The sequence below is a fragment of the Falco biarmicus genome, chromosome 7, assembly GCF_023638135.1.
Source record: "Falco biarmicus isolate bFalBia1 chromosome 7, bFalBia1.pri, whole genome shotgun sequence".
Classification (NCBI taxonomy): Eukaryota; Metazoa; Chordata; class Aves; order Falconiformes; family Falconidae; genus Falco; species Falco biarmicus.
The window spans coordinates 1,949,396-1,966,651 of NC_079294.1; the positions used below are offsets into that span (position 1 = coordinate 1,949,396).

General features: G+C 52.7%; 1 long non-coding RNA gene across 1 annotated transcript; it reads right to left on the reverse strand.

Annotated features, from left to right (window-relative positions):
* Positions 1-624: 624 nt before the first annotated feature.
* Positions 625-14,333, reverse strand: LOC130153159 (uncharacterized). Its single transcript, XR_008823247.1, has 3 exons — positions 14,260-14,333; positions 10,257-10,427; positions 625-7,749 (listed from the first exon to the last, which is right to left on the reverse strand). It is a non-coding gene; the product is annotated as an uncharacterized LOC130153159 (long non-coding RNA).
* Positions 14,334-17,256: the final 2,923 nt, after the last annotated feature.

Here is a 17,256-nt window from a genome sequence, read left to right on the forward strand (position 1 = left end):
CACACACCGACCGAGTCACAGTGCATTGCTGCTGCAGGGGGCTCTGGGTCGCAAGCAGGACAAGGCTCCATCCCTTCAGGAAAGCTGAAAGCAAGCCCAGCTACTTCGGAGGCGGTAGCTCAGGGGGTCCCATCTGCATCGAGCCCAGTGCAGTATTTCCCAGAAGTCCTTCTCCTTCCACCAAAAATGCACGTACTCCTCTCTGCCAAGCAGCTCCTGCCCTGCATGTAACACACCCAGCACAACGTGACTTAGCAAAGCCCACCGCGTCCCTGAGTCCACGCAGCGCTGAGCATGCTGCGACAGAGCCAAGATGCTCACCCCCCGGGCCAGCAGGCGGGGTGTTGCATTCCCTCTGGAGGCACGTGGTCCTGGTTCTCCATTTCTCATCCTGTCAAGCCTTCTCCAGAGGCTTGTTTGTTTTGCCCCTCACCAGAATGTGCCGCTGCATGTTTAGGCTGAGAAAGCAAAACAGCCAACAACAGCTGCTGGATTTGGGGAAGGGGAAGGGAGGGAATTGCTTTCAGTTTTGACTTTTAACCACAAAATGCACACTGGATTCTTCCTGACAAAAGTGACAAGAAACAGAGCCACAGGTCTTTGCAGGGAGCAGGGGGAGAAAATGGCAGAGAAGACACTCCCTGATGCTTGTGCCTCTCTGGTGTTTTCTGGTAGCAGCAGCGAGGGAAGGCAGTGGCTTCGGCAGGGAAGGTGCTGCTGACCTCCTCTCAGCTGAGCACGGGGGTACAGCTGCGTCCACACGCTGGGCTCAGCAGGAGACTTGGAAGTGGGCCGAAGCATTCTGAACCCTTAGGCCTCCTGCTTTTCACCCATCTTCTTGGCTGTTGCTCAGGCTGCCCACCACCATGCCTTGGAAAAGCTGAGCTTTTCACTACAAGACCAAGTTGGTGGAAAGCCAACAGGAGAGAGCTCAGCATCAGGTCTGATGTCTCCAATCCCTGCTGCCGCTCAAGAAGGGTGCTACTTCGACTGTTCTGGTGCTCTCCACTATACCCAGTATATGCCCGAATCTCTGGGTGGGAGAGGTGCCTGCCTCATGCTGTGTGGTCTTTGCCAGAAGAAGGACCCACCTCACCAGGTGACATTCAGTGACACCCACCATTCTGCTTATGAGAAGTCTGACACAGGTTTTACTCTTTCCTTACTCAGGAAAGCGATATGCTATTTGAAGGCAAATGGACCACATCATGCCTGAATAGTGGTGGAGCAAATGGTAGTAGCTCTGCAGGGCTGACAGTGCAGAGCTTTGAGAGGGGCTTGTGTCTACAGGCGAACCTTTGCATCTGAGCTGCCCAGAGATGCCATCCTGTCTCCATGGCAGTTGAGGTTTATGGAAAGCACCAAGTCCTTTACCCGGTGAGGGCCTTGAGACAAGCTCTGATAGACTCAGAGTCTGTGTGGACATGAAAATCCTCATGGACTTTCTTTCAAGAGAAAACCAGTACTTTGTTAGCAGGAGAAAAGGCTGCTTGTGGACAATGTGTCCTTGACTGTCTCAGAGAAGGTAGTACTGCTCAGTAGGAAATGCTCTTTTGGATCCATTTGGTCTATAAACAGAAACAAGGAAGGAAGAGAGGAAGGAAGGAAAGAGAGAAGCGAGGGACATGGTGGGTATCTCATTAACAAAGCCATCCCTTACAGCCTGTGGGGTTTTTCCACCTTAGGGGGAGAGCTGCCTTGCAGACGGGGCTACGCTCACGCACGGCAGAGCTCCAAGTCAGCGCAGTTTCAGTGTGGACGAGCCCTGCTCCCCACAGCTCACCCCCAGCCGCTCTTCAGAGCTTCTCTGTGCCTGCTCGTGGCTCACTGCCGCGGTCCCCAGCAGCAGCACAGGGTGGCTCATTGTCCCCACAGCTAAGAGCGGGGCCATGCCAAGGCTACACACTCCAAGGATGCAGAAGGTGCTTGTTGTGCATCTGTGTGGCCAGCGAGGAGGAAAGGGAGCGTGCCCGGGTCTCAGCAGAGCTCTTTGACTGCCCAGCAGTAGGAGGGGTTATTCTGGGACAGGAGGAGGCTGAGGGACCTTGCGGGGGGTGCAATGGCGTGGATCCTTGTGCCCTCTGTTCCCCTCACACAGCAGTACAGCAATCAGGTGTAGCCAGGCCACACGTAGCCCCATCCCACAGAGGAACATTTCCCATTGTCCCACTATTTTTTTTTCCATCACTGTAAATTTTATTACCTCAAAGGTATGGAATTAGGAAATGAAAGATGTGGAAAAATTCCTTGGACCAAAGTACTCATTTCCATCATTTCCACCTTGCCCTGGATTTCCTTCTCGATTAGTTCCAGCAGTGTCCTTGGTTCAAGCCTTGGAGTCATTAAAGTCCTTTTGAAGCTCTTGTGCCTCACACTAGTTCTCATTGCTCAGCAGAATGATACAGCAGGAATAACAAAGTCCACTTTGATCAACTACTTCCATCCTTCACAGCTGCTTCTGCGGGAGTGATTAATCCCAGCCCTTCCTCCGCTAATAATAAGCGCAGAGAACCAGCTACATCCTTTGTTGTTATTATTTTCTCTTTTCATGTTCCTTTTCTGGGAGAGTTGTGGAAGGTACTGGGTGACTTTGGTCCAGGCTCTGTCGGAGGGGTGGCTGTGGCACCGGTGGGGAGCGCGGGTACCTGGTGGGCTTGGGTGCCCTGGTCCCTCCCCTAGTCAAGGCGGTGGGTTTCCTGAGTGCTGAGCTCCCCGTGCACTTGCTCTGGAACACTTTGCAGCACCACTCCTGCCTGAAATCCTACCTGCTCGCAGGAGATCAGCGTTTCCTACTGGCAGAGAGCCTTTGGGAGATGCAGGGCCATTCAACAGGAAACACCAGGCACAGGGACTTTGCAGGGAATCAGGCCATTTCTCAGTAAGCCTCGCGGTCCCCTGGGCTGCTGATCTGGCACTTGCTCCTCCATGAATAACTTCTTACAAACACAAATTATTCCAGGCCTTCGGTTTCTGTTTTAAGCTGACACTGAACCGGAATTGCTCTTGATTGCACCTATCTAATTGGGAGAAAGAGGAAGAACACTATTTATTTAATGACAAATGCCAGCTAAACAAGAGGAGGTTGGATTACCATGACCATCAACTTTTACAGATAAGATTTCAGCATTTAGACCGGCAGTCCGCTATGTTTCAAGGACTGGAGAGGTAAAAGCCTCAGACATGGGAAACACCCCTGCAGAAGAGCATTTTGCAGCAGCAGCAGAGCTGCAAGTGCCCTGTGTCACCCCCTGGTGCCGGCTGATGTGGGCTGAGCTATGCATTATGCATGCTGCATACGAGGAGAGGGATCGTACCTTTAAACCTAATCTGTCTTCACCAAAACAGCTGGTACCTGAGGTGTATCCTGGGCATGTGCACCTCCAGTTATGTCTCCCCAGGTCCACTTGTGCGAGCCTGGGATATCAAGCTCCACGCAGACTGGTGCTGGTATGGCAAGGGAAGGAGTGGGCACGGCTAGCAATGGGAAAGAGAAAGAAGAGGGAGACACAGCTGGTGCTGCTGGTTTCTGCCCCAGGCACGGCGCTGGGAGCCACTGAACACTGTTATGACACAAATATGCAACAGAGAAAGTCCAAGTGCTGGAGGGAGCTGGTTTGTTTTCTGTAACATCTGGCTTGGGGAAACCATGGCTTGGCCAGAGTAGACTACGTCACCAGGCTGTTGCTCCCCAAGCTTCTGGGCCTCTGTCTGTCAGCCTGGCTCTCAGCACCTTCAGTTCTAGGGTCGCACATTGCGTACTGAAGAAGAAAGAGCTCTCTGGCCACCCTTGATAAACAGTGTTCTCAGCTGCTCCCCCAATTTCTTAATTGCGTTATGGTGCTGGGTGGCATCATCTGCCTTTGATGTTGGGACCTTGGGTTTGATGTTTGGCACAAGCAAGACACCTTGGCTGTAGTAAGAAGGAGAGCTGGTACCCAAATGTCTGGTCCGGCACGGCACGCGCGTAGCACGTATGTGCTAAATCAGAACACCCTGGAGTCGGAGGCAGGCAGTGGCAGCGCCACACTGAGTGCTCCTCCCTAAACCCACCTAGGACTGTCTGTTCCTCCAGAGAGCTCCCTCAGGCGTTGTGTGTATTACTCCAGCAGCACCGGGAGTCCTAAGGAGCCATGCTCAGCTCTGTCGCATTGGTATAAAACCAGAACAACTCTCGCTGCACTCTGCTGCGCCCCAGATCAGCACCCGTTGTGTGGTCCACTTCAGCAGCCAGCCATCGGACCGCCAGGTACTGATAAGGGCAGAAGCTACCCCAGAATGAATTTATGTGCTTTTCCTTAATCTTTGGTGGAGATAAGCATGTAAATATATGAATGAAATCTCAGTGAGTAATCTTTCTGCTTTGTTTTTTGAGGTATTTCGTCGCTCTTCAAAATCCCCAAATCCCAAGGTCTCAGACTGCTGCAGCTCCGCTGACTGAGGCGAGTTAAAGCCTCTGCGCCTCTGGAAGGGCAACCCGGCACGGCCCCATGGACCACGCTCATCTGGAGACGCCTGACGACACAGCCCAACCACACAAGGAATTCTGTCTAACGGCTTGGAAACACGCTGACAAACTAGCCAGGATTTAAGCAGGGTGTCTAAGCTGAAGAAAATAATTTGCTGTTTCAATCTGAATGGAGCAGATATGCTTTGCTTTCTAATGTCTTTAGGTCTCTGGAAAATAGCTTCACATTCTGAGAAATCAGAACTATGTAAGAAATCTGTAGTTCCTCCCACTAAACTCATCTAGTCATAAACTGGTCTAGACATAAACAGATAAAAAGAAAATGGCCTGACAAAGCAGGCTGGAACTTGCAACCGTTTTGGAAGAGCAGCCTGGGCATCCTTGGCAGGGCCGGTGGCCACGGAGCACGCGTGTTTCTGGCAGGGCCGGAGGTGGCTGGGCACAGAGGCCAAGCAAGAGGGCACCAGCAGCCCCGAGAAGCAGCTCGAGGGGGAAACCACCATCATGGCAGGAGTTAGAGCTCTGTCACATTTGGATTTCACTTGTTGTTTCACTGGAAAGGCAAGCGGCGAAACGACCAACCTTTCCGAGGGATTTCTATTTAGAAAAAAATATTTACGGTGCACTTCTGACATCACCAGGCAGTAAAGCCGTGCATTACGATTCCTGTGTGCATACAGGGACACGTGTGCCAACAAACATGTTATCCTCCTGCACATTCCTGTATCATTATATAAATCAGGTTTGTTTAGGCTGAAAGACGAGGACAGACTGACAAATCCAGATTGACCCCTTGTCACCTCTGAAGCCAAAGGGAAGAGCAGGATTTAGGTTTGCTCATCTGTTTTGGTCTAGTTTACAGGAAAAGGCTTGAGTGATTTTAGATCAGGGTCCAGGAGCTTCCTTCGTGCTCGAGGTCATTTGGATCGAGCTCCTGTCCCACTGCTGGCAGCACCTGGGAAGGCCAGTTTAAAGCAGCACCAGCTGGGTGGACATGTCCTGAGATGTTTATCCATGCCCAGCGGCCACCAACTTACAGCTGTAGCATCTTCTCCTGAGTTTTTCACCTGAGTAAATTGTCCCTGGAGTTGATACTTCACACTTTTATATCTGGCCCATGCAGTGGGAGAGGGTGGGTGTATGCAGGCACACCTCAGAATCGCTGCAGGGCTCCTTGCAAGGCTTGTTTGCAATACAAAGTGATGCTTCATCTGCAGCAGAGCCCCTCTTGTGTGCCAGGCTACAGACATGCTGAGGACGGTGTGGCTGCAACTCCTGTCCCTTCTCACACAGCTCAAAGCTTTGAAACAGCGATAAAAGCCCAGGAGAACAGCAAGTGTACTCCTCTGGACTCCACCCTGCACACTTCTCTGCTGTGCTCTCATGGATGGCTCAGCCCTCTGGTCCTCTCCAACCCTCCTTGCCTCATCTCCAGGTCTCCAAAAAAGCATCCCTATCTTCCCTGTTCCTGCACCATCTTTCCACACATCGTCCTCATAAACTCAGCCCCCCACACTTCCTTCCACATACCTTACTTCCTCCCTGTGCCGCTCCCTTGGTCCTGCTCTTACAGGGTCTTGGGCTGGCCAGGCTTTGCCATGTGCATACGGAGCACAGCAGGGCCATCACGAGAGCTGACACTTTGCACAGAAGCAAGGGCTGCTGGCCAGCAGGGAGGGCTGCTGTGGGAGCGCGCACCCCGAGTTTAACAGAGGAGACTATATGCACGGGCACAGCCTGCGACTGCGGCTGCTGCCACCATTGTGTGCCACTTTAGAGCCATTTGTATGGAACTGGCTGATGCGTTGCACAACAAATCAGAGGCTGAATTATCTCTGGTTTAGATCCTTACTTCCATTGCATCCAAAAAGCATACTGTCCAAAAAAAAAGTGGAAAAAAAAAATCAGGTTAAGCCACAGCCCACCAATGGAGTAAGGCAGAAGGGGACAAGAGAGTGGGAGAGGAGGAGGTGGCATCATGGCCAGGGGTGGACACACTCATGCATCGGTTGTTACCTCTTCTGGCCTCAATCCTGCAAACTCATGCAGATACATAGCACCACTCACCTAGGATGGACTCGTGGAAGTCAACAAAGTGGTATGTTGCCACTACTATCACTCTGTTTCTTTTAAAAACTGTAGCATGTAGCATCCTTCTGATTTTTTATTACCAAATGCAGCTCAAGTCAATTCACTAAACTCGGTGGCACAACTCCCCCTCTCAAATCAGAACTGAGAATAGCAACAGGCTGCTGTGTGTTTTTCTATCATGTGCTAACTTGCTCTGCCATCCTGTGAATGAGCTTCTTGTTTTCTTCTTGATCAGACAGTTCCACCTACACCAGGACTGGACACAGAAGTAAATCTGGAAGGAGAATACACTTCCTGTTTATAAAAATACCCTTCCTGTGTGGAAGAGCCTTCTTCCTGCACACACACATCTGAGTACAGCATCCCGGACCTGTTCCTATGCGGACACGGGCAGTGCTGCTGGGGGTGGGGGTACAGCTATTACGGATATCTCACTGGGGTGAAGTACTAAATAAATTAATGTTTTTGTTGTACCACCTCTAGAAATCAAACACAACCCCGAGCAACCTCAAACTGTGATCAAGATGTCATCCTTTTGAAATCAAGGGCTTTATTTCTTTGGCTTAAGGCTAAAGCTATCTGTGGATTTCCGGAGCCGGTGTCTCATTGCCGTGGACTTATTTAGCTAACTTATAGACAGTGTATCCGGCTCTTGGGATTTGACTGTGGCTCATGGCTGACACATTCACAGCAACTAAGGACCTGAGCTGTGTACATGAATTGATAAATCTTAAAAAAAATCAGGTCTCACAAGGCGGTGAGCTGGATGTTTCTATTTATATCCCTTACTAGGGGTCTTCCTGTAACTCCTTCTGAAAGGACCTGGCCGACATCTTCTTCAGGGCTGGATGGGTTAATCCACTCTCCCCTCAGGTGGCCTCTCTTCTCACAAACATCAAGAACTTGACGGTGAAAGGGCTAGATCCCTCACTCTGCCTGACTCCCAGCAGCATCCCCAGACCCTGCCAGACTTCAGGGATCATCAGCCTTCTTCAATAACGGGCTTATGAAAGGGACCAGCCCCTGTGCCACCTTTGCCCCATAGTTTCATCACCTCTGTTTTGCCTCTTTCCAAGACCTTTGATGCCTGTGCAGCTCGGTGTCTGTAACAGCTTCTCACAGGCTTGCATCTTCCACTTTGCTTTCCCTCTTGGATGGGTCCTGCTTGCATTGTTCCATGTTGGAAGCATTTGCTGTCACAGAATTCACGGCATAGTTTGGGTTGGAAGGGACCTCAAACATCACCTAGCTCCCACCCCCCGCCACGGGCAGGGACACCTCCCACCAGCCCAGGTTGCCCCCAGCCCCGTCCAGCCTGGCCTGGGACACTGCCAGGGATGGGGCACCCACAGCTGCTCTGGGCAGCCGTGCCAGTGCCTCGCCGCCCTCACAGGAAAGAATTTCTTCCTAATATCTAGTCCGATTCTACCCTCTTTCAGTTTAAACCCGTTCCCCCTTGTCCTGCCATTACAGGCCTTGTAAAAAGTCCCTCTCCGGCTTTCTTGCCGGCCCCTTTAGGTACTCTAAGGCTGCTATAAGGTCTTCCCCAGGTCACCACCCAGCTGACATGTTCTGCAACCTCACCTCATGTTTATCACTCAGATCATGCTTCCCCCTGATCTGCCCACAGCAGATTTCACATTACCTGTTCTGTGCTTATCTATTGCTTTCTTCTCTGGGCATTTCCATCACAGTCCTGGTCAAGTGCAGGATTATTGCCACGTGCCATAAGAAACTGCTGTGTCCCTCCACAAAGGGATGGATCCATGGAGGAGGGGGTGCTAGCACCTGACTTCCTTAAATCTCTCTCTTGTGTCAGTCTCTGCTAACTTTCTAACCAGCAAAACAAAAGGATGGTTTTGCAAATTACCCCAGAACATCCCCCACATATATGGACAAGCCAGAAAATTTGTCCCCCATAGTATCTGATTAAAAGAGTGCAGTCATCTAAACCCAGAGGTATCATATGCAGGGTATTCTTGTCTCTCAGCTGGGAACTTCTGTAAAAAAGTGTTTGTAAACTCTTGAGTCCTTGCACTGTGGCAAGAAACTGCAGCAGTCCTGCCCCAGCCCCTAGGCACCTTGTAAGGAGCTCAACATCATGCTGCACAAGTGAGTACTGGGGCTGGAGAGGAGCCACATCAGAGGTGAGCATGACTGCTGGGGACACTAGGAACTGGGAAGGATCACTGGAAGGCTGATTTGCTTTCTTCTGGGAATTCTGCTCCCTCCTCTGGCAGGCAATGCCACCTCTGTCCCTTGCTTTGCACACCACAAGGTCACCTTCCCAGCCTGAGTGATGACACTATGATTAATCTGCTACCTTTTCCCTCTTGACATCAATGTTCTTTTCTGCAAATTCTTGTTGCTGTACAGGGAGCTGGCAACCTCACTGCACCAGCATTTATCGCTTTTATGGCCACGCAGTGTTGGGAAGAGATTAGCTAGTTGGAAGGCAAGGTACTGTGGTCGAGGAAAGTCCACCTGGCTGGGACAGTGCCTGCTTTGAGCCAGCAGTGTGCCCGGGTGGCCCAGGAGGCCAGCAGCGTCTTGTGTCCCACACGGCGTGGCCAGCGGGGCCGGGGCAGTGCCCGTCCCCCTGCGCTCGGCATGGGTGAGGCCGCCCCTCGAGCCCTGGGCTCAGCTCTGGGCCCCTCACGGCCAGAGGGACACTGAGGGGCTGGAGCGTGTCCAGAGCCGGGCGGGGGCTGGGGGGGCTCAGGGGGGAGCTGGGGGGGCTCAGCCTGGAGAGGAGGGGGCTGGGGGGGGCTGGTCACTCCCTGCAGCTGCCTGACAGGGGCTGTGGGCAGGGGGGGTCGGTCTCTGCTCCCAGGGAACAAGCGACAGGACAAGGGGACATGGCCTCCAGCTGCCCCAGGGGAGGTTCAGGTGGGGTATCAGGGACAATTCCTTCATGGACAGGGTGGTCAGGCACTGACAGGCTGCCCAGGGACGCAGTGGCATCACCATCCCTGGAGGTGTTCAAAAACTGCACAGCTGTGGTGCTTAGGGACATGGTTTCACAGTGGCCTTGGCACAGCTGGGTTAGTGGTTGGACTTGATGATAAAGGTCTTTGCCAACCTCAATGATACTATGGTTCTTTGGGTGGTTTTCTGCCTGTGTCACCCCCCGTGCCCTGCAGCCCTCACTGGGGTGCCCACGGTCCCCTGAACGCTGCTCCCCTCGGGATGGGGCCATCTGACGGCAGATGTACCCTGGCGGGGGATCCTGCTCTGTGGTGGCAGGGGTGTGGGCAGTGGGCAGCCCCCCGGCTGGCACCTGCCTCATGGGGCAGGTGTGCAGCAGCATGCCCTGCCTCTGCTGCCCCAGCCCTGCCGTGGTTGCCGGGACCCCCCGGTGCTTTTCCGCCCCGCTTGCCCAGATTTCCTTCGCAGGGAAAACAGGATACAAGCGGAGGGGGAGGAGAGCGGAGCATGCCTCCAGCTCATCCTGACATGGAGGTGACAAACACAAACATGCCTGTCCACACGGGCAGCACCTCTGGGTCCCATGCTATACGTACGCACTCCACGGCTGAGCCCGGGGAGAAGTACAGGAGACCATGCCCCTAAATTCAGCACCTGCATTATGGCCTGAGGCCGGCAGCACAAATATCCCCTTTCCTCTTCTCTTCCCACTCCCCAGTTTTGAATAATTGGCTCCCCAGTCTGAGTAGCTGACAATTTGAAGGGTGCTCACCATCGGTTTGCCAAGCATCATCCCGGCAGAGCTGGGATCCAGACATAGTCCAACCCATTACTATGCTTAGAGAGCTTGAGCAAATTGGCTTGAGGAAGGCAGGGACTGGCCAGTTTTTGTGTTAGATGACATCCATCAAGGTCATGTCATGCCCGAGTCTGTTGACAATGCCTGGGGGGAAAAAAGAGAGCCGACGCTTCACTTGGTTATTTGTACACGGATCAGAGGAGTAAGAAAACAGTTTGACTGTCTTGGCTACTCAAGTCAGTAGATCTGACCAAATGCACACGGGGATCAGGTGGGGCAGGACCTGTTTATGTAAAAGCACTTCGCAGAGGACAACTGCACTTTAACACCATTCCTGTAAGAAAGGAAGGGAAACCAAATGGCCTGAACATCTGAAAGAAAAACACTCGTTTCCTGTAAGGAGGGTCAGCCCATGGAGGTTGTACCTCTGCTGCCTGCATCTCACCACTGTACTTTAGCCTCAGGTATGATTGTCAGTGGGAAAGGGCAGGAGCTGTGTCATCCTCCAAAAAGTAGCCCATTTTGCGGTGCCCCGCAGGCTGGTGACCTTTGTGATCAACATCATGTAATCAACCGATGTTATGCTGAGGTTTCAAAGATGCACAACCCTCCCAACCTTTGCTTTGGGTTTGTGACCTTTGTCTCTGCTTGCAACACCTGAATCTTCCTGACCCTGCCCAGACTCCTGCTCAGCCCTTCCTGGAGGCCAGCCAAACTGCAGCTTCGCAAAGGAAAGACACCAAGTTTGCTTGCTGTTTGTTTGAAATGCTCAGGGTAACTTCTCTGAACCACACCGATTTGAAAATAACCTGGTAATATCACAAATTCTCTGCAAGATGTCTGATACTTCTTTCTTCCTCATCAGGCTGGAAATATTTAAGTAGCTCCCCTTCAGATGATTCCGCTCCCACCTTTTGGCTCAAAGAGCAAGCAGGACACTGAATGACGTGGGTAAACTGAAGCTCAAAGATAAGAAAATCCAAGTTTGAGGTAAAGACATGCTTTGTTTAGTTGGAGAAAGCAAGGTTCAGGCATGAAAACACACCTCATAGCAACGCTTTTGCTTTTGCAGCCAAAGCCTTAAGCTCTGGCTTGCCTGTGATGTGAAGCGGCTGCAGAAGCGGTGCCAATGTTTGACAGCTGCTTGTCCTCACCCAAGTAACGCAAAATAGATGGGGTCTGGATGCGAACCTGCCCTTCGTGTCCTGACCGGCCCCCACCCTCACCTACACACGTATGCCAGCAGCTCCTGAGCTCACTCTGGTTGAGGAGTGGTGACTCCCAGCTCCTTTGCTGGGGGCACATCACAGGGCTGGGCTGGCACTAAGCCCAACCCTGCATCTGAAACATGGTGACCAATTTGCCATTGTAGCCCAGGCAGCCTGTCCTTGTCCTGCAGGAGAGCAGTGAGACTTGCGGAGATCTTGCCAGCTCCTGCAGCCAAGCCAGTTCCAGGCTCCAGCTCTCTGAGACCTCGTGGCTCCCAGGCTGCAGTGGGAGGGTGCCCTGGGGATGCATCCTGCAGGGACAGCCATCCTGGCCACCATGACACAGGGCTTAGGGTCGCAGGTGGCAACCTTCTAGACCTGCACAAGTCACTCATTCCTATTGTTTCTCAGTTGCCCTGCCGATAAAAGATGAACATTTGTTATCCCCTCCTCTATACCCCCCTGCCCCCAGCCAGGAGGGCCCCCCGAGAAGCAAGCAGAAAGAAAGTGCAACATATTGTGGAGGGGCTGTACCAGTACTGTGGTGGGCTCAGTGGAGCTGGGTGGAGCAGGCAACAGGTTGAGCAGGAGGAGTATCCCTAGGGCCTGGAAAATGCTCCTTACACTGTAACAGAAACATTTCCTTAGCTCTGGGAAAGAAGCCCCAGTTTTCCAATGCCTTCTGTGACTCCCCCAGTAAAAATGTGTTACAGAGGCATCACATGCCCTGCTGGCCCTGGTATCCCACACCCACAGCCTTTGGTCTCTCTGCTCTGTGAATAAATGAGAGAGACAGTGGTGGGGAGAAGGGAATTGTCATCTCCCTTGCTCTTTATTTTGGGAGACACAAACCAAAAAGGCCACGAGACATGCCCAGAGCCCCATCACAGGTTGGTGATGGAGCTGGGAAAAGCTCTCAGCAGGCTCTCACTCCTGGCGCCAGGTCTCCTCTGTCAGCCAGAGATGACTCCAGCAAAACAGGTCCCTGGAAGTACTTTCAGCTTGTCATCTAAGGTGTAACCTTTATTCTGTCTGTAGTAATGAGGCAGGAAAACTTCCCTCCCTAAACCCATCTTCTGTTCACAGTTGTGGGTTGTATTCTGCTCGCTAGTTCTGTGAGTCCCTCTCCACTCACAGAGACACGGGCTGTAATTTGCTCCTGGAAAGAGTGTGGAGGGCTGAGCTGGCCCTGGGCACAAGCATCTCCAAGACTGCCCATACCTGGAGCTACAGCGGTGGGAAAGAAACAAGAAATTTGCTTTAGAAAAGACATTTTAAAGCTTGCCTCTAACTGTTACTTGGGAGCCCACATTGCTGAAGCACAGCTCTACCAGGAGAACAACCCAAAATATGTCCTTTTTCTTGTGAAGGAAAATTCTGGGAGAAACTGAAAAAAAAAGGGGCTTTTTCCTTGGATTGATCTGAGAAGTGCAGGCAGCTATTTGACAGCGTGGAGATCGGAAATGTTGTAGCGTAGGCAGCCAGCTTTGCCTGCCACAGCCATGAACAGAAAGATAAACACATTGATCCTATAAGCAAAGAGTTGATCTGCGCTTGCAGTATCTAGTTATGAGCAATTAGGATAGATACTGCACAGAGACTGGGTTATGGTTAATAAAAAATGCTGGAAGGGCATCTCCTGCCTTTTCATATGCAAGAAATTACATCAAAATTCCTGGCCACATTGCCACACTGAGACCATCCCCCAGTTGTTTTTGGGAAGTGGGACCATCTGAAAAACCACGGACAGAAACATCTGGGAAGTAAGCTGGCCTGTCCAAAGTTCACATTTCAGTTCAGCCCAATTCATTCAGATAAAATGAGAGCTGCCTGATGTTGTTAACCCCAAGGGTACTTGGAATCAGAGATTTGTGTCAGATCCAAATAAAATAATAAAAAAAAATCTCAAAATGCAGCCTAAAATGTGAATTAAACCAGAATAGAAACCATTTGTTAAAAGTATATTCACATAAACAAAGGACAAAAAAAGTCAGAAAAATCACGTATTTGCTTGAGGAACCGTAAGAGGTTCCCCATCATTTCCTGTATCTAAAAAGTTGATATGGTTTTTACTCCCTGCAGAGCAAGACAGAGGGGGCTTCATGCTGACCACTCATACGTGCTGCCCTTGGCTTAGCTGTCACATCTCTTCCTGTTGCTGGGCATTAATTCGAACCTTAAGTCCCTCAGTGTGAGGGAACAGTCGGAGAAGCTTTACCTAGCCGAAATCCTTCCCAGGATGTCATATCCTTCCCATGTCAGTATAATTTGGCATGGGCTGGGGGCTGCTTTGGCTTGCATGAGGCTGCCTATAGGTATGGCTGTGACAAGGCTGCAGCCACGAAGGCAACAGCTCGGCTTCGGTTAGTTGTAAGAGTGTGGGTATCCAGAGCAAGCATGCTGCAACAGCGTGGGGCTCAGTGTGGGCTGAAAGAGCCGGCCCAAAAGCTGGAAAAGCCCATGGGAGCTTAGCTCATGCTGAGGCCCACGTTGCTCCCACTTGCCTTCTACCACCAACCAAGCCAGCCCACCACCACCGCCAGCAGGTCTGCATCGCATGGTGGCACCACCGGGGTTGCTCCAGTGTGCAACCACTCCTAGATACTCATCTCGCCATGGGGTTACAGTACCAGGGGAGTTTCTTCCACTACCCTCCCTCTCCCAGCTCTTCATTGCCCCCACTGCTGACCTCGGGAGCGTTATCCTAGAGCCTGCGTTATCTGAGGATGTATTCTGAAGGATCAATACTTGGAAAAATGCACACTTACGCATGTGAAAATCCAGGACTTCTTCTCCACCACTGACTCCACCCGGATGAAACTTGTTGGTGTTGCTCCTGCCTAATGTCAGGGTAAGTAAAAGCAGACGTGAGCCTTCAGTTTCTACATGCTTAGAAGAATTTGTTTTTCTTCACAGAGGGAATGTTTGAATTAATAGTTACACTGGCGTAACATGATGCTGAAGTGCATTTTTTCCACTGTGTAATTTCTAGATGAACAAGCAAGGTTAGCGTGAAGTTTCACAATAGAAGAGCAAAGAGTAATGAATGGAAAGAAAGAACTGCAGAAAATACCCTCATAACACAGTAGAAATCCCAAAATTTTGAAGTTAAAAACCCGCAAAACATAAAAGAACTCCAAATGCATTATGATAAAGAAACGTACCCTTAGGACACGTATACACCCTTAATGCTGCCCCAAAAGAATGCCTGAACAGAGAAGATTGCAGAAGAAGTGAAAAAATAAAAGTTTACTCTAGGACTTCCCCTGAAAAATGAGTTTCAGGTAAGTATGAATCACAAGCACTCCAATTATTCTAACTACAGCTGTTCCCAGAGCTGGTGGAGGGCAGTGGGATGCTGAAGGTGTTGGCAAACACGATCACCCTTCCTCGCACTAGTAAATGTGCTCCCGAGTGCATCATCCACTGCCTGTGCAGCAGGTGCCATACCTCTGCCCTCTGTGCGCATGGCTGGAGGATGGGGAGACGCCGTCCCCTGCAGCTCTGCCCCATGCCTTGGTTTACACTCCTTCTCTCCAAGCAGCCAGAAAGTGCTGCTGCAACTCCCCACAGCCAGGCGTTCAGGGGACGGAGGGACAAAACGCAGCCCCTCTTAGGCCTTGAAGTTGCTCTGGCTTGCACCAACCATCCTTATTTGCCTACAGTCCTGCAGGCAGGCGTATGAAAAGGACCTGTCTGCTTTGGCTGTGTACTTGAGACACATCCTGCACATTGCTTTCCCAGCTGGGCCCATCCCATCCCGGCTGGTGACTCAACTGTGAGAGAGATGGAAGTGTCGCAAAGCCCGTCATCCTGAGTCACCAGCTATTATTGTCGTGCACAGGTGCACAATGCCAGCAAGAGGAATTTCTCCAGCATTGCCAGAAAAAGCAGCATCACCATCAACACATCACCACTGTAAAAATAGACCTTTTTCTTTGGGGACTGCTACTTCAGATTGATTTCTGGAATCTTGTGGCCTCCCTAACAGAGGTGGGATTAGCATGTCTCCATGTAAAGAAAGCTCAGGGCCATCATGCTGGCACTAAACCTTTCAGAAAGGTATGCATGTGGATTCCGCCTGGGTTCTGGTTCCCTTGCCTTAAGCCAACCCCTAGCAAGTGTGTACATCTGGATGCTGCACAACATATGTGCTGGCCACAGAGCAGATCTGGAGTATCAGGTTATACACGGCTTCAGCAAAGCTGACTGTGCCAAACTGAAAACTTCCTGATTTATCAGCTTTGATGTCGTTGGTGGGAGAGCATTTCAGTGGTTAAAGTTTTGCAAGAAAGCACTGACTACACACTGGTTTCCGATGACGTCCCATATGTTTTCATGACAGGAGCAATTCTGTTCTGTGCTCCCCAAACATCAGTCAGAAGTACCTGGAGGACTGTTTTAAAGGAGGGAATCAACAGGAGCACTCCTGCTCCAGCTGCTGGGGACTTCCAGACAAACCTGCTCTTCTCAGGTGTTTTCACCCTTTTGCACATCCTGAGGGGAACCATTGTGCAGCTGCTGAGTTCACAGCAGTGCAAAAAGCAAGGGGAGAAGCAGCGAGACGCCAAATCCTGCCCTGGGTCTGAGGGCCTCGCACCCGCCCTCAGCGGCTTCCCCACTCCCAGGCCTCTCTGCCAGCCTGGCGTGGAGAAGCACCACCACCCACCGGCTGCCCAAATTAGTCCCAAAAGCACACTCCCTAAGGAGGTACCAGGGAATCCCAGGCTCTGTTTCCTAGGGAAAGGCTTAAATCTTAAGGCGGCTTTGGCTGCGGGCTGCTCACAGGTTCCCACCGTTTCCTGAGGAAATGATGGCTGATGGCATCACTCAGCCCTGCTTGGTCCCACTTCCTCAGCACCAGGACACCTGATGCCTCTGGCTGTGACCAGGGCCCCGAGAAACACCTGTGGGCCCCACAACCTCACTGCCCCATGGCCTCACCACCCCACGGGCCTCACTGCCCCACAGGCCTCACCATCCCACAGGTCTGACTGCCTCATGGGCCCCACGGCCTCACTGCCCCATGGGCCTCACCACCTCACTACCTCGTGGGCCCCACAGCCTCACTGCTCCATGGGCCCCCACGGCCTCACAGGCCTCACCGCTCCATGGGCCTCACAGGCCTCACCGCTCCATGGGCCTCACTGCCTCACAGGCCCCACGGCCACATGGGCTCCATGGCCCTCACTGCCCACGGGCCCCACCGCCCCATGGCCCCGCTCCTCAGCCGGGGCCTTGCGCAAGGGCCACGGAGGCCGGCAGCCGAGGAGCAGCGACGCAGCGCAAACCCTCACCCCCCACAGCCCGCCGCAGCCGCGGCCTTTTCTGGGAGCGGCAGCGCGGCAGGGCCCACCGGCCCGCCCGGCCCTCGGCACCCCCCTAGCGGCCGCCCGGCCGCCCTCGGGGCCGCGCCGGGGCCGGGCCTCGCTCTCCGCCACCCGCCGCGCCCCGGGGGCAGAGGCAGCGCCCAGCGGGCCGCAGGGGCCCGGGGGGACGGGCACTAGTGGCTTGCGCTGAGGACAAGTGGAAGGGGGTGGCCCGGCCCCAGCGGGGGACGCCTGTCACAGGGCCCCTGCCGAGGCACCGAGCCGCCGGGGGTGGGACAAACCCCTCGGGAGGCGCCGGCTAGGAGCCCGGGGCAGTACCCGGCCCCCCAGGGCAGTACCCAGCCCGGGGGCAGGCTGGGCTCAGGGCACAGGCTCTGCACTGCTGCAGGGTTCCGCTGCGCCGGCCTGGAGGGGCCTGCCCCCATCGCGGCCCTG